Consider the following 24,407-nt stretch of genomic DNA (forward strand, 5'->3'; position numbering starts at 1 on the left):
GTTTAGAGGCATATTTTGCAGGTATTTTGAGGGCTTTGAGAAGAGAGCTCAAGCAGGTACATGCTTCTACTCTGCCATCTTGGTTTCATCACCCAACAATTTTCCTTAGTTATTTATTGTATTATTGTATCAAGATTCTTTTTTTATCATAACTTTCAATTAGTCTGATTTTTTTTATATTTTCTGCTCTTGATTTATTCTCCAAATCAGTTGTTTTCTTGTAATATGTTTCCCTTTCTGTTCTATTTTTCCATTTTTCCTATTTTGGGTAATTATTTCTTGATCTCTTATAATTTCACTGCTTCACTTTGCCCAAATCAAGTTTCAAGGTGTCATTTTCTTCCTTAAGATTCTGGATCACCCTTTCTAATTGGTTGATTTTTCCTTTCATAATCTTCTTGTTATTCGTGGATTATTGTTTTTTGTTTTTTTTTTTTTTGCTTTTCCTCCATCTCTGTCATTTGATTTTTAAAGTCTTTTTTAAAATCTTCTATAAATTCTTTTTGGCCAATGACCATTTGACTTTATGCTTTGAGGATTTCCTTTACTTCTATATCTTCCTCTGAAGATGAACCCTGGTCATCTCCATTCCCTTAATAGCTTTTTATGATTAAATTCTTTCTCCTATGCCCATGCAATTTTTGTAGTAGTGGCTTAATTTTTGTAATCACCTCTAGCCTTGGGGTATGGGAAATGATGCCTCTTGCCCCAGATCTTCAGGTCTCCCTTCTCTGTTCTAGAGCCAAAGCCAAACCTCCAACCTCCTGTAAGAACCTGCAGTCAGTGGCGATCCTTCTCACTCCCACCACTCTTAGCACAACGGGGTTTGGCATTCCTTATCATCAAAAGTTCTCTCAATTTTCCTGGGCTCAAATGCCCAACTCCCCTCACTATCCTGGGGGTAAAAGTTTCTGCCGCTGGGGCTGAGAAAGCCTCTCAAACCAACTACCGCCAGGACTTACATCTTGTTATTTAACTTGTTAAAAGAGAACCTAGCCTGAAGGTGTTTACTCTTTACCAGGACCAAAACTAGTCCTGGGATTTTTCTTCTGATCTTTTCAAATTGTCCCAGGAAGATCCCAGCTGTCCCTATTCTTATGTATCGCCACCCACACTTTGATCCCCCTAATATGCCATTTAAACTCTCTTTGTGGGGAAAATCTTGCAAGCTTGGAATTTTCTGTCCTACTCCACCATGTTCCCTTTTTGATGATCTCTTTGGGATACAGACCTAGTAGTGGCAATGCTGGATCAAAGGATATGCATAGTTTGGTTGGTCCTTGGGCATAGTTCAAATTTGCTCTCCAGAGAGGCTGATCAGTTCAAAACTCCACTAACAATGCATTAGTGTTCCAATTTTCCCACATCTCCAACACTTGTATTTTCCTTTTCTTTCATATTAGCCAATCTGATATATGTGAAGTAGTACCTCAGAATTACTTTAATTTGTATTTCCTTAATCAATAGCAATTTATAACATTTGTTCATATGATTATAGAAGGCTTTAATTTCTTCATCTGAAAACTGTCTGTTCATATCCTTTGATGATTTATCAATTGGAGAATGACTTTATTCTTATAAATTTGACTCAGTTTTCATGTGTTTGAAACAAACCCTTTGTCAGAAACATTGGCTGTAATTTTTTTTTTCTAAGCTTTCTCCTTCCCTCCTAATCTTGGTTGCATTGGTGCAAAAACTTTTCAATTTAATGAAATCAAACTTACCCATTTTGCATTTCATAATGTTCTTTATCTCTTGCTTGGTGATAAATTCTCCCATTCTCCATACATCTGATAGGTAAACTATTGCTTGCTCTCTTAATTTGCTTTTGGTTTCACCCTTTATGTCTAAATCATATACACATTTTGACCTTATCTTGGTGTATGCTGTAAGATGTTGGTCTATGCCTAGTTTCTACCATACTATTTTCCAGGTTTTCCAGCACTTATTGTCAAATACTGAGTTGACATCCCAGAAGTTGGAGTCTGTCGATTTACCAAACAATAGATTGCTGCGGGCATTGACTACTGTACATTATGTATTTAACCTATTGCACTGATCCACCACTTTATTTCTTAGCTAGTACCAAATAATTTTGATGATTACTGCTTTATAATACAGTTTTAGATCTGGTAGGGCTAGGTACCTTCCTTTGCATTTTTTTCATTAATTCCCTTGATAGCTTGACTTTTTGTTCTTCCATATGAATTTTGTTATTGTTTTCTAGCTTTATAAAATAATTTTTGGTAGTTTGATTGGTATGGCACAGAAAAAGTAAATTAGGTAGAATTGTCATTTTTCTTATATTAGCTCAGTCTACTCATGAGCAATTGATGTTTTTCCAATCATTTAGATGTGACTTTATTTGTATGAAAAGTGTTTTGTAATCATGTTCCTGGGTTTTTCTTGGCAGGTAGACTCCCAAATATTTTATATTGTCTATAGTCATTTTAGATGGAATTTTTTCTTTCTATCTCTTGTTTCTGGATTTGTTGGCAATATATAGAAATGCAGATTATTTGTATGGGTTTTATTTTATATCCCACAACTTTGCTAAAGTTAATTATTTCAAGTAGTTTTTCAGCTGATTCTCTAGGATTCTTTAAGTATACCATTATATCAAGAAGTGACAGTTTTGTTTCCTTATTACCTATTCTATTTCTTTTTCTTCTCTTATTGCTAAAAATAGCATTTTTAGTACAATATTAAATAATAGTAGTGATGATGGGCATCCTAGTTTCACCACTGCAATTACTGGCAATGCTCCTGATTTATTCCTGTTACATACAATGCTTGCTGATGGTTTTAGATGGGTACTGCTTAACATTTTAAGCAAAGCTCCATTTATTCCTATGCTCTCAAGTGTTTTTAATAGTAGTGGGTGCTGTAGTTTATCAAAAGTTTATTCCTGTATCTATTGAAATAATCATATGATTTCTGTTAATTTTGCTATTGATATGGTCAGTTATCCTGGTGGTTTTCTTAATAATGAACCAGCCCAGTATTCCTGGTATAAATCCCATTTGATCATAAAGAACTGTCCTTGTAACAAGTTGCTATAATCTCTTTGTTAATATTTTAATTTTTTTGAATCAATATTCCTTAGGCAAAATAGTCTGTAATTTTCTTTCTCTGCTTTGACTCTTCCTGGTTTAGGTATCAGCACCATATCTGTGTAATAAAAATAATTTGGTATTTTTTTCAAATACTTTATATAGTACTGGAATTAATTGCTCTTTAAATGTTTGGTAGAAGTCACTTGTAAATCCACCTGGCCCTGGAAATTTTTTCTTAGGGAGCTCATTGATGGCTTATTCAATTTCTTTCTCTAAAATGGAGATTAGTATTTTATTTCCTCTTCTGTTAGTCTGGGCAATTTATATTTTTGAAAATATTCATCCATTTCACTTAGAATGTCAGTCTGAGTGGCATACATTTAGACAAAATAGCTTTTAATCATTGCTTTAATTTCTTCTTCATAAGTGGCAAATTCACCCTTTGCATTTTTGATTCTCATAATTTTCTTTTTTTAAATTAAGTTAACTAAAGGTTTATATATTTTATTTCCCCCATAAAACCAGCTCTCAGTTTTATTTATTAGTTCAGTAGTTTCTTACTTTCAATTTTATTAATATCTCATTTGATTTTCAAAATGTCTAACTTGGTATTTAATTGGGGATTTTAATTTTTTTCTCTAGTTTTTAAAACTATATGATGAATTCACTGATGTTCTCTCTCTCTATTTTATTCATGTAAGCATTCAGAGATATAAACTTCCCCTAAGAAATGCTTTCACTGCATCTCATAAGTTTTCATTATTGTCATTCTCTTGGATGAAATTATAGATTGTTATTATTATTGTCATTAAATTATTATGATTTATTTTTGATCCATTCCTTCTTTAGGATTAGATTATTTAGTTTTTAATTTGTTTTTAGCCTGAATTTCCATGGTCCTTTATTAAACATAATTTTTATTGCATCATGGTCTGAAAAAGATGCATTTAATATTTTTGCCTTTCTGCAATCGATTGTGAGGTTTTTATGCAATACATGGTCAGTTTTTGTGTGGGTGTCATGTTCTGCTGAGAAAAAGGTACATTCCCTTCTATCCTCATTCAGTTTTTCCCAGAGGTATATTATATATAACTTTTCTAAAATTCTATTCACCTCCTTAACTTCTTTCTTGTCTATTTTATGACTAGATTTATCCAGTTCTGAGAGGAGGAGGTTGAGTTTCCCCACAAGTATAGTTTTGCTGTTTATTTCTATCTATAACTCTCAACTTCTCCTCTAAGAATTTGGATGCTATACCACTTGGTGTATATATGGTTAACATTGATATTACTTCATTGTCTATGGTACCTTTGAGCAAGATGTAGTTCCCTTCCTTATCTCTTTTAGATATATTTTTGCTTTTCCTTTGTCCAAGATTAGGATTGCTGCCCCTGCTTCTTTTTTTTTTTCCACTTTAGGTGAAGAATAATTTATTCTGCTCTAGCCTTTTACCTTTTTTTCTGTGTATATCTCTCTGCCTCAGATGTGTTTCTTGTGAACAACATATTGTAGGATTCTGTTTTTTAATCCACTCTGCTATCCACTTCTGTTTTATATGACAGTTCATCCCATTCCTATTCACAGTTATGATTACTAACTATATATTTCTCTCCATTCTATTTTTCCCCGGTTATATTTTTCTCTCTCCTTTCACATCGTCCCTCCTCATGAGAGTTTTGCTCTTAACCATCACTTCCCTCAATCTGCCCTCCCTTCTATCACACCCCTTTTCTTTCCCCTTCCCCCTCCTACTTCTGCCTTCCCTTTCAGCCCCCCACTCCCTTTTCCTCTTTTCCTTCCCCTTACCCCTCTTACTTTTCTATACGGTAAAATAAATTTCCATACCCAACTAAGCATGTATGTTTTTCTCTCTGAGCCAAATCCAATGAGAATAAGATTCAAACAATGCTCACCCCCTCCCTTTATTCCCCTCTACTGTAATAGGTCTTTTGTACCTCTTTTGTACCAATTTATCCTATTTTGCCTCTCCCTTCCCTCTTGTTCCAGTATAATTCTTTTTTACCTCTTTTTTATATTATAACATCATAGTCAACTTCTACCCATACCTTCTGTTTGTACTCCTTCTAACTGCCCTAATGGACACACAGTTCTCAACAGTTACAAGCATCATCTTCCTATGTAGGGAAAAGTTTAAATCTTATTGAATAGCATGTTTTGTTTTGTCTTGTTTTTCTGTTTACTTTTTTATGCTTCTCTTGAGTCTTGTATTTGAAGATTAAATTTTTTGTTCAGCTCTGGTCTTTTCATCAGGAAAATTGAAAGCCTCTTATTTCACTGAATGTCTGTCTTTTCCCCCTGAAGGTTTATGCTCAGTTTTGTTGGGTAATTGATTCTTAGTTGTAGTCCATGCTCTTTTGCCTTCCTGAACATTATTATTCCAAATGCTCTAACTCTTTAATGTACAAGCTATTAAGCCCTGTGTAATCCTGACTATGACTCCTTGATATTTGAATTGTTTTTCCGACTGCTTGCAGTATTTTCCCCTTGACCTGATAATTATGGAATTTGGCTCCAATGGAGTTTTCATTACGGGCTCTCTTTCAGGAGATGATCAGTGGACTCTTTCAATGACTAGTTTACTCTTTGGTTCTAGGATATCAGGGCTATTTTCCTTTATAATGTCTTGAAAGATGCTGTCCAGGCTCTTTTTTTTTTTTTTGACCCAAGCCTTCAGGTAGTCCAATAATTCTGAATGTTTCTTCTACCTTTTTTACTTGATTTTTAAGATCCTTTTTTTAAAAAAAATCCTTTTTGAGCTCTTCCAGGATTTCTTGGGCTTGAGATCAATTCATATTCCTCTTTGAGGCTTCACATGTAGGCATTTTGATGGTGTCCTCTTCTGATTTTGTGTTTTGATCTTTCCTGTCTCCATAGTAACCTTCTATGGCCAGAGTTATTTTGTGTTTTGTACTCATTTTTCAACCTACTTTGTGACTTTTAGAGTTGAGCTCTGCTCTTTGGGTATAGGGAGCACTATTTCAAACTTCTTATACTGGGGGCCAGGGTCCTAGGTGCTGTGGCTTGCCCACTGCACTGGGAATGGCTCAGTCTATTTGTACCATGTTTCTCAGCTCTCAATTTGCCTCCTCCATGGGGGCTGTAGGCCTCACTTCTTGCCTTTTGAGCCAGGACCAAGGGGTAACAGTTGCTAATCTATGCCATGGCTAAGAGCTTCCTAGTGGCTTGTTCACACACTGTCTGCACTGAGCTGTGCTCCCCTTTTATCCAAGTGAGACAGACCTTTCCTGAAGTTCTTCTAGGTTATCTTAAGCTGGAAAATTGGTTCACTCCATCTATTTTGTGGATTCTGTTGCTTCAGAATCCATTTAGAGGTCTGATTTGACATTGTTTCTGAGGGAAACTGGGAAGAGCTCAGGCAATTTCCTGGCTTCTCTCTGCTACCTTCGCGCCAAATACTTTTTTTTAAAAGACATATTAATAAACAAAAAGTACCAATATAGATTCAGTCCTGGAAGGGTAAGAGAACAGAATGTCCTGAGTGAAAGATTTTCCATTCTTCCCTTCAGATTTAGATAAAATATGTCCAAGTGTCCCATCACATACAGCTGCACAAAAATTTTTTCTGGGACCTCTGTTAATGTATTAGGTAATCCTTTTCCCCTTCAAACAACTGAAATCTGCCTTATCTCTCTCTCCTAGCTTCCCCTTCCCCCACTAAGAAAGAAAAATAAAACATTTTTAAGACATACGTAGAGTTAGAGGGTGTGGGATGTGATTGCTGCACTGACAATTTTGTATAGTGCCTGGCACATAGCAGGTGCTTAACAACTTTTTATTGATGGATTGGCCATGAATGACAACAATAGAAACAAGGTTTCAGTCTTCACTCTAAGTTCATCATCTCTGTCAAGAGAAGGCAACATGTCTCACCACAAATCCTCTGAAATAGTGGTTAGTCATTTTGCTAATCAATGTTTCATTCAATGTAATTTGTCTTTAAAATATTGTTATTATATGAATTATTTTCTTGGTGCTGTTCACTTCACACTGCATCAGTTCATATAAGTCTCCCAGGTTTCTCTGAAAGCATTCCCTCTATCAGTTTTTATAGAAGGATAGTATTCCTTCACATTCACAAATCATAACTTATTCAGGTATTTCCCCATTGATGGAACTCTTTGTTTCCTATTCTTTGCCACCACAAAAAGAGGCAATGTCTCTATCTGTTGGTCTGTCAATCTACCTGTTTTTAACCTATGACTCCTTTTCCTTTTTCATTGATCTCTTTGGGATATGGATTGAGTAGTGGTACCACTACGACAAAAGCTATGAACAGTTCAATAACTTATTGGAGATACTCCCAAATTGCTTTCCAGAGTGGCTAGACAAGTTCACACATCCAATTATTTTCCATGAATATACATGTTTTCTCATAGCCCCTCCAGCATTTACTATTCTCCATTTTGGTCAACTTTGCCAGTCTAATGAGTGAGATGGAATCTCAGAGTTCTTTTAACTTGTGTTTCTCTAATTACTAGGTATTTTGAACATTTTTAATGTGGTTATAATAGATTCCTTCCTTGGAAAACTGCCTGTTCATATCCTTTGACTATTTATGAATTTGGGAATGGATCATACACATATATTTGAATCAATATATCAAATATCAGAGATATTTGTTGCAAGTAGTATTTTCTCCTTTTACTTGTTTATCTAATTTTTACTTCATTGGTTTTGTTTATGCTAAATCTTCTTAATTTTATGTAATCAGAACTGTCCATTTTAACTTTTTTGATTTTCTTTGGTTATGAATTATTCCCCTATCCAAAGATCTGACATGTAATTTCTACTTTTACTCCTCTAATTAATTTATGCTAGTGCACTTTATGCCTAGGTACCCATCTGCAACTTATTTCAGTACACGTTACGAGGTAATGGTCTACACCTAGTTTATGTAAGACTGCTTTTCAATTTTTCCAACAGCTTTTGTTGAATAGTGTGTTATTACTGAAATAGCTTAGACATCTGGATTGATCAAATCTTAGACAATTCTGCTTATTTGCTTTTATACGTTGAATACCTAATCAGTTGCCCCAACAGGTAATCCTAATGAATTCCTAACCACCAAAAATAGGACAAGCAGGTTTTGTCCATAGTAAGAAAACAAAGACAAAGGATCCTGAAATGTCTCCAAAGAGAGATTGAACACTCTGAGGTGATGGAGTCAAACCAGTCTCTCAAAACTCAATGAGATTCTCACATAAAGGCACTGCCGCCAAGCCCGAAGTACTAAGCAATATCCTATCTTATACACAAACATTTCAGTTTCTATATCAGATCCAGCACCAGGAGAGTTTTTCTTTAATTATGAGGGTTAGGTTCCATTTCTCACACTCATCCACGCCACCCAGGCATCTTTGGGACAATTTTATTCATGAGGTAAAAGATGTCTCATGTCTGTGTCTCCTCAAAAGGTTGCAGGGGGAATAAAAGGTACTCAACTTACAATATGAAGTAGATACTGAACAGATAATTTATTCCTCCTTGCATAAAGCAATACTAAACAGAACAGAATCATAGTACATATTACAGAACTACTAGGATGGAATTCAGTAACAACTTATAATTACTATTACAATCTTCGTGGAGGATGATAGTTTGTCTTCATCAAAACATAAAACAGTATGAAAAGTGACTAATTAGACATTTTGCATTTCACCTCAGTTCAGTCCAATCAACTCTGTAGTCAAATAGGCTAGATTTGTCCTTTTTTTTCCCCAGTGGTATCTGTTTCCTCCAATGGCACTGGAGTAGCTGCTGGGATTTTTTCCCTTACTGCCAGCCCTTTCCACTTGATCTTCTGAACTTACAAGGTCACTTGCTGTAAGAAATATTAAAGAGGGATGTTTTTATCCCTCATTCCAGGCTCAGTCTTGTCAAGGCAATAATGTGTTAAATAAATTCCCTCATGCAAAACAGATACACACATCAGTCATGTCCAAAAATGTATATCTTATTCTACAGTCTGTATCAATCATCTTTTTCAAGAGAGCCCTGGGTGGTTACTATATTGATCACAGTTCTTTAGTCTTTCAAAACTGCTAAAGTATTGTAGGAGTTGTATGCATTGCTCTTCTAATTCTTCGCATTTGCTTAACTTTATGGTTTGGTTTTTTTGTTTTTTTTTTTTGAGGCTGGGTTTCCCTATCTTTCTCAGGCTAGAAACCCAGTGGCCACTTAGAGGGCCCAACCCCATGGCTGGACGAAGAGTAGAAGCTTGAACTTCCTCCGTTTCTGGTCTGGACTGGTTCACCCCTCCTAAGGCATCCTTCCGATTCTAGGGTGCTCATCACAATGGTGCCAGACTTCATTCAGATACTCCTTTGTCTTAGTCTATTGCAGCTCAGAATCCCTGAGCCCAAGTGATTCACCAGCCTCAGTCTCCCAAATAGCAGGGATTACAGGTGTGCACCACCACACCGGGCTTGCTCAGTTTATACAAATCTTCAGATGGTTCTGGGAAGCCATCCCTTTTATCACTGTCTCTTACAGTGCAATAATATTCTGTTATATTCACATGATAAAAATTGTTCAGCCACTCCCCAGTTAATCTGCATATCCCTAATTTTCTAGTTCTTTGCTTCCACAAAAAAAAAGTCATATTTTTGTTTATATAGGTTCCTTCCTTTGCATGTGATCTCTTTGGAGTGTAAACCTAATAGTAGAAATACTGAGTCAATGAGTATGCACAGTTTAGTGAATTCTGTATTATAGTTCCAAATGGTTTTCCATAATGGCTGGGACCAGTTTCACAGCTTCATCAATTGTTCTTGTGTCTATGTTCTCCTATATTCAATCTCCAACAATGATCATTTTCTTTTTTGGACATTTTTCCCAGTCTGATGGACATGAGATGGAACTGGCAGTATGTTGAAGACACAGAATAATTATCAATGGATTTCTTTTTTTTCCACTTTAGATTGTTCCAGTGAACTTAAACTCTCTTTCTCTAGATAGGTGTACATGTTAATAAAATTATGTGAGATGTAGCAATCAAAAGTTCTATGATGGTTTGATTACGAGCAAACATTTTATGATGTACATGAGGGATTGTCTAGAAGCTTCTGTTCAAGTTTCTAGCAACACATATTTATTTGTTCACAGTGGAAAACCATGAATCTTCAAGAGAGCTCCTTAAATTTCTGTTGGGCAGAAGAGTCTCATTCAAAAGCAGAAAAATATTAAAAAACAAATAATATGCCAATATACTTTGAAAGGTAGCTCCCAGAATGACATACACAAGTTATCTAAAGAGGCAGTGTGGTGTGATGAATACAGAGTTGGCTTCAGAGTCAGGAAAACATGGCCAAGTGCCCCACTCTGACACACAGTGGGTATATGGTCCTGAGCAAGCCACTTAACTTCTTCATGCCCTCAGGAAACTCTCTAAAACTATAAGGTACAGGGAAAGTACTGATCTACATTTATAGAGGGAGCTCCTTCAAGGACCACCCTAAACATAACCAGTGAAATCAGCTTTAAAAAGTTAGCTATATCATGGTCATGAGTGAAACAACACCATCTACTTAAGTATTCTGTGTGTACAGAAATACTATATGTAGCCTGGGTTCTATTGGAAGGGGCAAAATAATTTGATTCCATTAACTTATGTGAGCTTCACAGCATCCCTGTGTCCTAGGTTCTACAGGCATTAATATCTCCATTTTAAAGAAGAGATAACTGAAGCTCAAGGAGGAAAATGCCTTGTCCACTGGGCACTCAGAAGGTATCAAAGTGGCATACTCATCATGATCACCATGACTAAGATCATCATTCCCATACCACACACATCTCCATCCTGTCCCCATTTCCATCCCACCATCATTATCACCAATATTGCTTGTGATTCGCCAAGTCCGTTACATACATTATCTTATTTGAACCTCAAAATCCTGTAAGGTAGCTATTACAGGTATTATCGTCCCCATTTTGCAGATGGTGTAACTGAAACTAGGAGAGATTAAGTGATTTGGCCATGCTCTCACAGTTTAGCAAATGTCAGAGGCAGATTTAAAAGCCAGGTCTTCCTAACTTCAAGCGTAGCACTAGCATCACTATGCCATGTATTTATCTATATATGAAAAAATATTACAGTTGTTTTAATTTTCAGGTAGTAGTGATGCATGCATGTTATGTGGCCTGTCTCTGGTGTCTGCCTGTCATGTTTATGACGCTTTTGGGGGTGGGGGTACAGAGAATTCTAAGGAAGGGAGAGAAATAGAGAGACGGAGCCAGACAGAAAAAGGACGGACGGAGGGGAGAGAGGAGAGGAAGAAGAGAGGGAGAGAGGAAGAAAGGGGGGAGAGGGAGCAGGGTTCAGCTTAGATCCCAGCTGTTGCTGTGAGACCGAAAGCTGCAGCCACAGAGAAAACCTGCCAGTACCGACGCCCTTGTTATCCCTACCAACTGCAGCTCTGCTTCCTCTCACTTCCTCCATCCAGCCCACACAGCATCGTTGCAGACCCTGCGGCGAAGACAACTTAAAAAAAGAGATAAAAAATAGAGAAAAAGAAGGAAGCCCCCAGCCCCCCGATCTCACTGCCCCCCACACTGTCATAATCATCGGCCCAGTAGTAACAACACGAATAAAAGAGCCCCAGAGCCACTGCCACCAGTCCCCCCTCGATCACGCAGTGACGGGTGGGAGCTGCGCTAGGTAAGGTGCTGGGGAGTCTCCGCCTGTGCCGGAGCCGCGCGCGCCCGGGTGACTGGCTTCTTCCCGGCTTCGCTTCTCCCCGGCCCGAGCTTGCCCGCTGTGGCCGCCGCCGCCGCCGCCGCCCCGCGATGCCCGTGCCCATGGTTATTCTTAGGGTTACAGGTTGGTCGCCGCCGCTGCGGTTTGGGGGGAGGCTAGGGGCTCGGACGCCGGAGGCCCGCGAGGCGCCTTCGCTTTGGCATCTCCCAGGGGTTGGGCCGAAGGCTGGCGGTGGGAAGGAGGGAGGGCGGGGGTGAGGGGGAGCTGGGGCAGACTAAGGCGCGGAGGCAGGTGGGAGGATGCGGGTGTATCCTCATTGCCGCGGGGGTCTTCCCTCCCGGCTGCCCCAGGCCACAGGTCGGGGAGGGGGAGGAGGAACGGGGCACGGTCAGGCTCCGTGGGGGCTGCCACCCGCTGGGGATGGGGATGCGCCCTCCCTCCCCATCCCACCCTGGCTGTCCCTTGCCGTGAGAGGTCTTTGGGGAGCTTTCCTGGCCTTGGCTGCAGCGGTGTTAAACGCTGAGGTTGGAGGGCTGGGAGCTGTCCCCCTGTCAAGCCCCAGGCCTGTCTCCGCTCCAGGTGCAGTTGGGCGAGGGGTGGGGGAGAGAAGGCTGCTGGAAGCCGGGGAGGGGAATGGTGGATTCCCCGCAGAGGCAGCAGCCTCAGGCCCACCGCTGCTGCTTTTGCTCCAGGGGAAGACTTGCTGTTTGCAGGTGTGGGGAGAAGTTTCTGCGCCAGGTCGGTTCCCAAGGAGGCCGCGCTGCCCCTCCTCCACTCTCCCTGCCTCCTCGGCTTGCTATTTTCTTATGAGCCCTCCCTTTTATTCATTGGGCTGCTGAGCATCTCTCATTAGGGTGACCACCAACACAATGCATCTTCCTGGCTTAGCTACACCACTGGCACCGATGAGCCTTAAAGAGCTGCCCGTAGTGATCCTGGGGGGTAGGGCATTCTGGCCTTCGCCTCGTTCTTGACCAGTCAGTAATAGGTTACACCTTTGGCATCTCTTCCTTTCTCAGGATGACTACACTTCAACAATGCTAGAATCCTGAACTGAGATGCTGGTAGATAATTGAATTCCCTCTGGGGTTAAAACAGATTGTGAAAAAGGTAAGAGTTTTTATAGGAGAAAATATTTCTTCTATGAGTTCCTCCATAGACTGAGAAGTCAGGATCCCTGAATCTGCCTCTGAATGTGTGACAATCTGTTTGGGTCTCAAATTCATCTGTGAAATGGGAATAATACTAGTGACTTCACACCTCAGAGGGATGTGGTAGATAAAAGTATAACTACTGGTTAAAAATAAGAACTTTCCTAAGGAATGCTGAATAATGGATCAGAATTTGATGGATATGTGATTGTTCATTATTGATATTTTCATAACCATGACTGTGATTTAAAATTAAATCAGAGAGGAAGCAAAGTAGTAGTGCGGTCACCCACTCAGCCTAATGCACAGGTGAACTGGCATGCTAAATAGATATATCCAGCTGTCACACCTTTAAAAATCACCACTCCTCTAAACTTCTAACCACAGGAAAGTATTTACAAGACATTCAGCTTGTCTTTTATGGTTCTTTCCTCTCTATGGAACTCTCTGCCTACAATCCCTTGTGGTAGACCTCAGCCTGGATAAGCAAAAGCTGGATGAATGACTAAAAGTGTGACTTTGAGGAAGAAACTGGAAATGCAAAGGTTCTTCAGAATGTGGACAGCACACTGGGAAAATCTTGCTTGGACAGAGTTCTTGGAGGGCTCTGTCTTTTGTCTTCTGGACTCTTGATAAAAACAGTCTTGTGAAAACTGGAATTGTCATTTCTTGTGAAAACTGGAATTGTCATTTCTTGTGAAAAAATTCAGCATTCTCATTATTGTCTTGATGACAGTCCTGAATAGAAACCTAAAAGAAAAAGGCAACACTACATGTTAAAAAAAAAAATATTAAGATCAAGTTGGAACAAAATACTCCCAAAGGAGGTTTGAGAACCATTTTCTTTTTTTTTTAATCAGTAATAGCAAATGGGATCCATTAAGACTTTGCCCTTTCTAGCCAAGGAAACTACAAAAATTGCAACTAGAAATATCTTCCTTTATCAGTTTCTTTGAAGCTGTTAAGACAGAATTTGGATAAGAATTTTTTAATGGATACATTTATTTATACAAAGAGGAAAAAGTTCTATAGCTGTCACATGTATATTTTAGATTTATGGGGGGAAAGAATCATTAAACAGATAATAACTTCAATTACCTTTCTTTATCCCTTTGACCAGGAGACAGGGTTTCTCAGTCATTTCTTCTGTTTCTATGTTTATATTCTGTGTTACAAAAGGTGCTTTATTTTCTCATTAAAATAATACTAGTGTAATCTAAAGCATCTTTGGCATATGAATATAATCATGTAAACCTTATAATTGAACATATCTACCTCATTGCGTTAAGAAGTGTTGCTTCCCATTTTTGACCTTGACTGGCATTTTAAGAGACTGTTATCACTGCAAGACACTATCACAATAATGACATGCAATATCTTAAAATTACTATTTTGCATGAAGGGATGTGATAATTATGAAGAAAATCCCTTTCTTTTTAGCATCTGTGATTTATTTGCCCTCTTTTCTAGGTTAATATACTAGCTTACAATCACAACCAGGGTAAGGTCAGAATTACCCTTTAACAAATGCAGCTTGAACTGAATAATAGTGAGAAGTGAGAATGATGAAGGCAGCATAAAACAGTAGATGACAGGGCCCTCTCAGGCTTAGTTCATGATTTTCAAAAAGTTTTCTCAATGCACAATCTGCCTTATTCAAAACAAAATAAATATGACTGATGCCCCTTGTCAGGCCAGTAAAAACTTGATGAAGTTCTAAGCTTCTACATGAAAGGATTCAGAAGCTATAAAATGTAAAGGACTCTCCTACATGAAGAGTCATGGTTCTAAACACACACATGCACACACATATACATACATACACACACATTATATATACACAATAAGTTTGTGTGTGTGTGTGTGTGTGTGTGTGTGTGTGTGTTCAGCCTTTTCAACTTAGATTTCTCCCAAAGCAAGGACTTTTTATTTTCCCTGGCAGACTAGGTAAGGGAAAGGAGAATGAAGCACCTGAAACTTCCTTGATTTAAAGTATATCCCCCAATTAGAGATTTAATTTGCTTGATAAATTTCCATTTATTTTACATTTTGTTTTATTCATTTTAAAATTCCATTTGTTTAATACAAATGCCTTCTAGAGAAGGTTAATCCTTATTTGACCCGTATTGTGAATTATTTTAATCATACAATCAGATTAGTATCCAAATAAATGTTGCTGAACATTCAAGGAAGGGGAACTTTGAGGCAGAGGGATAGAGGAAATATTTTGTTAGGCAGGTCTGGATTGAGTGGACAATGAATGGTGGTGGGCACAGAGTGGCATGGTGGCCAGGAGACTGATTTTGAAGTCAGAGAACCTGAGTTCCAGCTCCCATGTCTAATATTTACGAATTTACATGGGTGTTTTTTTTTTTTTCTGTTTGACTTCAGTCAAGTTACTTAACCTTCCTAGGTCTCAGCGTCCTTTTCTGTAAAATGTCAGTTATTTGAATAGATAATTTCCAAGTTCCTTTCAGCTCAAAATCCTTTGAGACAGGAGGTAGGAAGCTACAGAGTGAGTCAGAAAGGGAGGTGGAACATTCGCAAACTGCCTATTTTGTCCTTTTGTGAAAGACATCTTTGTGTGCTATACATTTTCTTTATACCAAACTTGTAATTTCTTTGGAATAAGGAAGGACTCAGGAAATATTCTCTTCTTTGACAGGTCTGGTAGCAAGTGCTCCACAACTTGTAGTCTTAAGGGACGAAAGAGTAAGTAGACCACTTGGCCAGGATCATATAATTGGCATGCATGTGTTGTCTGTCACTGTAGCCACTATAATGCACTGAGAGAAGTGACCCAAACCAAATTAAATATTGGGATTAGTTTGGCTATCAAACTCAGCTGCCCTCAGTGCCTCCTGTTCTTTCCACTTCAGGTGATTCCACTTGCACTTACTCAGCCTGCTCTCCAAGAGAAGAAAAAAGGAGGCAGAGAGGAAGAAATATACTGACTGATCTCCAGTGTCTTCCTTTTCATCTTAATTAGCAGGATGGTACAGTTTATTGTTGGCAGGATTTTCCATTTGAGGGATCTTTAGTGTGGTCAACCTTCTTCTGTAATTTGTCATAATGGGAAATAAGCTGCTGAACTTGGAGTCAGGATATCTTGCTCTGACACTATCTGTGCGGCAGTGGATAGGTTCCCTTGTCTCTCTGAGGATTAGTGTCTTCGTCAGTAAAATAAGACTGATATTTATGTTACCAATACCACAGGGTTGTTGAGAAGAAGGTCTAAATGTCCTAAATGAGTGAATTGTTCTTATTCCCCCAGACAGATTTATCACATTCTGTATTCCTCTTTATCTCACTCAATGTCTGCTATCACAAAAAAACTTCAATTGGTTGAGGGTGTTGACATCAGATCTGGAAGAAAGGCTATAACTTTTAAGAAACATAAAGCAGCTCATTTCCCTTACAACAGAATAGAATTATTTAAAAAATAAAAACAATTTGAAATACTTTTGGCTGAAACCTCCCCTGCCTCTCCAAATCTCACTCATCCTTCAATATTTCTGAAGCCTTCAGAGGTGTTCTGGGCCAGGCCTAGGTTAGGGCAGTCCCCTTGTGATTGGATTGTGATGAAACAGTCATGAACCACAGAATTCAATAAAACAAATTTACTCAAATAAGATTAAAATGATGCAGTTTGCTAAAAATAAACCACTCCACTGCAGTCCGTTTTCCAGGCCAATGCTAGATCAGAATGATGTCCTGTAGGGCAGTAGGAATTCTGATAAATTTCAGATACGCAGATTTCCCAAGGGCCTCATAGCCTGGACTTTTTATTCCCCTAGTGCTCTGTACCAGCCACATTTGGAAGGATATACTCATTGCTTCTTTAAAAATATTCCACACTTGGTTAACATTTCTGCCATATGTAGTTTCTTTTTCCTCAGAATTACTGCCACACTTGTGCTCTGTTTCACATATCTTAGCACTTAATTATACTGTATTCTAGGCCTAATTTGTGTAACTCTAGAGGACTAAGACTGATGAGTGAAGTTTACAAGGAAGCTTATTTCATTTTGAATTAAGAAGACCATCCTAACAATTAGATCTATATTTAAAAAAAATGAACAGGATTAGTTTGCAAGGCAAGGATTTCTTTGTCAATGGATGGGTTTAAGAAGAAGATAGGTGACCTTTTGTCAGGAATATTGTGTATAAGACAGAGGGCTGGACTAGATAAGCTTTGGGGCCTATGGTTTGTGATGCACAACAGGTACTTAATAAATATTCATTGACTGAGCGAGGCTATGTTCCCTATGACCTTATTTAATGTGTTTCAAATTAACTGTTAACAGCTAAAAGAATCAAGATCATTCTGCATTACTTTCAATCCTTTCTTTAATTCCAATTCTGTATATAGAGAACACATATATTTGATTTCATCTCTAAAAGATATTCTCTGCTGATATTGTCTGTATATACTAAAAAGAACACACACACACACAATACACAGATTAAACAATGGAAAAATAAAGTTGGACGCGGTATTTTAAACTTAGAAAAGTAGATACTGTCCCTTCTCACTAAAGCTAATCCATAGCTCTCAAAATCCCTTCTAAGACTGTCAATCAGTAAGCATTTATTAAGTGCCTACTGTATGCCAGACATTGTGCTAAGATTTTGGGATACAAAAAAAATATGGAAAAACACAGTCTCTACCCTCAGTGATCTCACAATCTAATGGGGGAGACTGGAAGCAAACAATACGTACAAACAATGTATAGGACAAATGTATAGGACAAATGGGACATGATTTAAGAAGGGACAGGAAAGACTTCCTGTAAAAGATGAGACTTTATTTGGGACTTAAAGTAAGCCAGAGATTCCAGGAGGTGAAAGCAGATGAGCAGGGAGAGCTTTCCAGACTTGGGGTCAGAGAGAGAAAATGCCAGGAGATAATGTTGTCTAAGAAACAGGAAGAAAACCAGTGTCACAGGACCAAAGATAGAAGACTGAAAAAGTATGGGATGAAGTTGACTTGAACAACAAAGGATGTTGTATTAGATGCTGAAAGTGATAGGGAGCCATTGGAGTTTCTGAGTGGGGAAGGGGCAGGGGGGAGTTTAATGCTGTTGTCACTTTCACAGCCAAATGAAGGATAGTTTGAAGTGGGGAAAGACAGACAGAAAAAGCAGCAGTAATCATCTAGGAGTTAGGTGATGAAGGTCCACACCAGAGTAGTATCAGAGGAGAGAAAGAACATATTCAAGAGACATTGCAATAGTGATTGATCGAGACAATTTTTCTGGAACTTAACACTGAGGATTTCTAAATTTATAAGTAAAAAATTGAGATTACCTTTGACTTTCCTAATTTATATGCTAGAATATATTCTGAAAATAATTATATCACAGTTTTCTTTTTGCAAATCATGCACAAATGTTCCAGTTCAGTGAAGCAAGTCATTAATTATTTGATCAGAAATATTTTTGAAAATATATTCCCCCATAAGTCAATATAATTCCCCTTCCCCATTTTATATCCAATTTTTTTCCGTTATAAATTTTAAATGAGGAAAAGGGACATTTCATGTAAAAGGTTCTCCAAAAACATAGCCATTTATTTTTAAAGATTTAAAACCTTTAATTAAAACATATACATTAACTTTTATATTCCATCTAGGAATATAGAAAAAATGATTCCTGTTGGGAAGAATTATGTAAGTTCCAATTTGGAATGCCTTTAGTGTTTTATTTTGCCTTGGCTTGGAGTGATTTCATAACAAATGTAAGAACACTAATATGAGTGTAAATCAATTAATAAGGTATATTAATACAATAATACAAATGATCAAGATACTGTATAGCAGAAACTATAAAAAAATCAGGATGCTCAGGAACAGCTATAAAGATAAAACAGTAATATGCATTTTTATTGTCTTTTATAATTATGTTGTTTTCAAATACATTGTCTCATTTAATTTTCATCACAATTTTCTAAGGTGGGTAGCACAAGTGTTATTCCTTTTTCACAGATGAGAAAATTAAGGTTTAGAAAAGTAAGTGACTTACTCAAGGTCACAAAGCTAGTAACCAGAAATGGTACTCGCATCCATGTCTGACTGTGACTTCCATGTTCTTTCTACTACAACACATTTTGAGAATATAGGAATGGGTATAGACATGGAGTCATCTTAGGTAAATAATGTCTATGCAAAAATGAAATGTAATATTTAAAGTTACAGAATTTATCATAACATTTAAAGTTATAAAATTCTAGATGTCATCATTGTTTTATTTATTTTCAGTTGTATACTATTCAGAGCTAATGAGATGATTATTATTCTAGAATAAAAAAATGGGGAGAAATTATACTATATCATGTGGATTTCATATCAACAAAAAAATCCAGGGGAGATGTGGAGAAAATGTGAAATAAATTGGACGCTCACAATAACTGCTTGAAAATATTTTCGTCAGGAAAGAGAAACACAAAATAGTCATTTTTATCCAGGAAAACTAAAGTGAAATTATTTTTAAAAAGTGTGTGCCCTGTTACCTAGTCATGAAGTTTGTGGTGGTTTTTAATCCCTTTATCCCCTCACTCCCAATAATCAGTCAAAACTTCCTGTGGAATTTTTTGTCAGAATATTTCACCTGTTTTCATTCCTGTTGCTGCCACCTTGGCCTTATTGATTATTTCACTCCCGGATTATTGATGTACGTGTCATTGGTCATTCATTCTCTTTCTCCTGTATATCCTACTCACCATTGCCATTTTACTCAACTGCTCAAGTAGATCTATGCCATCATGAATTCTACAATCCTACAGGGATGCAGATTTCAAGCATCTATGTCTGCTCCTCCTGCATGACTTTGCTTCATGTCCTTAGTTAATTCACCATAGAAATCCCACTCAACAGAAAGAGATGGGGAAAGGGAAGGTCTATAAACCAGTGAACTCTTGGGCTCTCTACCTGTTTTCTCTTGACCTTTTGTGATCATGTATTTCCTTGATGACGTGGGTTAATCCATTTCTTCAGAATTCCTGATTAGTTACAAGTTGTAGCCCATTCACCCACAATGTCCTTTGTGCAATACTCATTTTAATTCTACCACCTCCCTCCACCAGGCAGTTTTATTCTGTTTTGCAGCCACATACAATACTTCTGGTAGGATAGTTTTTTAAAAAGATAAGCCTTAATTTTTGCAAGAAGTTTAGAGTCATTAAAGGAGTTTTGCTATTTCTTGAAAGCAGGCCAGTCTGTTTTCCTCCTCCGATTTAATTGTGGGCTCAATTATTCATCAAACAGAGATATACAGTCTGAAAGAGAAGTATAGATGAGGTTATGATATGATGAGAATATCAGTGAACTCTTAGGCTGTTGACTTATATAAACACAAATGAATATGTAAGTATATATTCATAGGCATATTATATATGTACATATATAGGTATAGATATATCTATCTATAGATGCACATGCCTAGTACATGTGTTTATTTTTATATATGTACATATACATGAACCTACATATGTGGATACAGATATGTATTTATGCACACATATACACATGTATAGTGATAGAAAAGTTCTATAGGTTGTCCATCTTAACTATAGTTCATAATTTGGGCAATAGACATTTTTCATTAACTTTCTTTGGTACAAATGAGTAGGTCAAACTTTTTCCAGTGGTTGCAGATCTATTTCAGGAGACTGTAATTTTTTAGCCCTTGATGCTAAAAAACATTATCATCTGCAAACAAGAGCATTTGGAGGACCTCACCGTCCATAGGTAATTGTGGACTCGTGGAACTTGAGAGTTGGAAGGGACCTTGGCAGACATCTGGTTCAATCCATATAGGATCAAGAAATCCCCAGTATAATAGATTTCTCAATACTTTGATAGACTAGTCCATAGAAAACTGATTTAGACTGTTACCAAAGCCATACTCAGAACTGTTCCAGCATCAAAGAACCCACTAAAGCTTGTGTTCCACTGACATTGCCATTAAAACCTGGGTTCATTATTGTGCTATGATGAAGGATCATATTGGGACTTGAGTTTGCATTTTAGTCTTCCTCATGTGTTTTTTTTTTCAATGTCATGCTTTTATACAAAAACTTCTTTTTACTCCATCAAATATAAATTCCTCTGTTTGGTTTTCAAAGCTTTCCATAATCTTTGACCCATTTTTTCATTTCTAATCCTGTTGGTCAACCTTTGCTTTATTGAAGCCTGCCTGTGTTCTCACAGGCTTCAAAATGCATCATTCTTAGTGGTGCCATGGATAGAGTTCTGGGGCTGGAGTCAAGAAAAACTGAGTTCATGGCCTCAGACACACACCAACTGTGTGACCCTGGGCAAGTCACTTAACTTCTTCTGTTTGTCTTAGTTTCCTCTGCTGTACAAAGAAGATAATGATAGTACCCATCTCCCAAGGTTGTTGTGAGGAAAAAATGTGCTTGGTACACAGTAGGCACTGTATAAATGTTAACTTTTCTTATTTTTATTACATTATCATAATATAATTATCATATAATTATACAATAATAATTGTAGGTTCTATAATATAATTAATATTGCTATTACTATTGTAGTTACTCTTCTTACCCATAATCATGTCTTTCCTCATGTTCTCCTTAGCTTAAAGGTAATACCTTTAAGTATTAAATACTTAAGTATAAGTAAGATACAGTGCTACATATCCAAATCTTACTCATTCTTCATGGTTCCATTTCATTTCCAAAAGGTCCATTGAAGATTTTACTGATTACTATTGCCCCCATTGATTTCCAAATAGCTTATAATTTCTATCATATCATTTGATACAATTACATAGAATTCTTTGTAGAACTCTTATGGTATGATCATTAGTCACATCTAACCAAACAGAATGTTAAGGAGGCCTTATCATAGTGATCTGTGTTCTCCACAGCACCTAGAAGAGTGCTGAGTATATAATACACAAGCAGTTAATATTTGCCTATTGATTATAGCATTAGCATAAGGGCCATTTGTCCAGAATTCAAAGCATATGAACTTTAAAAAGCTAAGCAATGAAAATTATAGTACATGACCCTTAGGCATTATAAGATTCTAAAATGTTTTCTGAATTATCTAAAATAGACTGAACTATAATTAGTATAGTTTTAGTATTAGGTGAATTATGGAAATTGGCATGTGATCTCTACAGTAATTCTCATTTAACCAGAATATTCAATTAACCAGAGCTTACCATTCCCAACCACTATGAATATTAATTAAGTTAATCAGACTAGCAATGTTCAGAAGGTGATGAAAGAATACATTTATGACAAATGAATACTTAACAATTGTACGCACTTTCCATTTCTTAGTGTATTACGTATCAGCTGGAGGATAGGAAGAATAGTTGCAAAATACATTTCAGTTTAAAATGTCCTCAACGGCTACTAAATCATACAATATTCAGATAGAAATCAGTTAATGTTCCATTTGTCTGAAGTCATAAAGTCACTGCAACTAAGGGGAGGATGGAGAGGTCCTCAGTTTCTTCTCCAAAATGGGAGTGCTTATCTTTGTCATATTACTTCACAGGATTCTTAAGGGGAAAGAATTTTGTAAATATTATAGCACTCTATGAATGTAAATTATTCTCAGTGAGAGACAGCATCATAGCCAAAAGAGCACTGAGCTTTTCTTACTCATGCTAGAAGAACTGAGTTTGAATCTCAGCTCAGAAATTATTAGCAATGAGATCTTGAACCAGTGAATGGAAAAGTATTTGTTGAACTCTTACTATGTGCCAAGCACTTCACTAAGACCTGAGGACACAGATACAAAAGGGGACTGGGGAATGCCTGCTCTCAAGGAGCTAACTTTCTAATGGGGGAGACAATACATTTGTAGGAGTGGCGAGCAAGGAAGGGTCCCAAGGAAAGGGCTTTATTCTAATGCTTTGATCAATAAGCAAATATTAATTGGCTACCTATTTTATAGTTAATCCTCTTCATGGTACTTTGAGGAATACAGATGGATAGTATATTTGATAGTAAAGTCAATATTCTTTTTCCTGAAAGGTGGGAGATACATTTCCCTCTTGTTTCTCTGGGTCTGAGATTAGTTATTAACATTATTATTTTTATTTTTTATTATGAATTTGACAACCACAAACATGTCAGTATTTAAAAATAGAATGGTTCTGCAATAGAAATTATTAACTTATGTTTTTAATTATTAAAGTTAGCCTGATGGCAATATTCATTAAAGTTACAAAGAATTTTACTTGTTTTTCAATAGCCTATGATTTGCATACTCCATTCTCTCTTTTTTATTATTATTTAAGAAAAGAGATTGGGACAATATTTAATTGACAAACTTCTAGAAAGAATAGCCTACATGTGCTACCTCCACTTCTGCATCATTCAATTCTCAATCCTTTGCAATGTAAGTTTCAGTTACCTCTGTTTTCTGATGCAGCTGTCTCAGATGATTAATGACCAATTCATAACTAAATCCATCCTAAAACAGGCCATAAAAAACATTTCCCGTTTTTTCTCTAATCCTCATTCTCATCATCTTCTCTGCTTCATCTGGCACTGTGGACCATCCTGTCTTTGCTTTCTAAATTCAGTATAATTTTAATAATAAGTAAAATTTTGGGGGGGAAATTGGCATATGGTTTAACTAAAGGTAATTCTTTAATCAGAATATCAAATTAACCAGAATTTACCATTCCCCAATCACTTGGGACAAATAACCTACTACCTGTTTATTGAATTAATCAGAACAGCAATGTTCCCAAAATAGGAAAAAGATAATATCCCTATAAAATTGGATCAATTCTAAACACACAAGTACAAACACTACAAGTCACAGTTGGAATGCAAAGAAAATTAGCTGCAGATACATTTCATTTTTAGATGTCATCTTAAATATAAAGGTTTTATCTACATGATAGGAACATATCTTTTAAAAGAGATTACTCCTAGAATGGGGGAGAGAGGAAGGACTTCTTTAACATTAACTATACTCTCATGATTTTCTCCGATCAGTCTGACTGTTCCTTTCCTTTTCTCCTTATCTTCCTCTGGTTTCAATTTATATTCTCTATTCAAACTCTCACACTTGGTTCATTCCTACATATATCACCACCATCACATCCTCTTGACAAAGCTACATCTCTAATAATAGCTAATATTTATATACTCTTTTAAGTGTTTTTTTGTGAAACACTTTATAATATTATCCATTTTTTAACTTCACAATAGCCTTACAGGGTAGGTGCTATTATTATCCCCATTTTACACATGAGGAAACTGAGGCAGGCAGAGATTAAAAGACTTTTCCAGGGTTACACAGCTAATAAATTTCTGAGTAAAAAATCATATGAAATCCAAAAGTTTACCCTTTATTGTAAGCATTCTTTCCTAGTACGTATAACCCTAACTGCTCAGAAGGGGGAAAAAAAACTCTTATGTGCATATAGGATTCCTTCCAAAATATAAGTGAATGAAAAAAAGATTTAT

The 24,407-nt window shown here is 36.9% G+C and overlaps 1 protein-coding gene across 1 annotated transcript in view; it reads left to right on the forward strand.

Moving 5' to 3' along the window:
* Positions 1-11,306: 11,306 nt before the first annotated feature.
* NALCN (sodium leak channel, non-selective) overlaps positions 11,307-24,407 on the forward strand; it is a 526,457-nt gene continuing 513,356 nt past the window's right edge. The window contains exons 1-2 of the mRNA XM_072622030.1: positions 11,307-11,916; positions 12,813-12,903. The gene's annotated coding sequence lies outside the window, so the exon portion shown is untranslated. The remainder of the gene's footprint in view (positions 11,917-12,812; positions 12,904-24,407) is intronic.

Source organism: Notamacropus eugenii, chromosome 6, assembly GCF_028372415.1.
Source record: "Notamacropus eugenii isolate mMacEug1 chromosome 6, mMacEug1.pri_v2, whole genome shotgun sequence".
Taxonomy (NCBI): Eukaryota; Metazoa; Chordata; class Mammalia; order Diprotodontia; family Macropodidae; genus Notamacropus; species Notamacropus eugenii.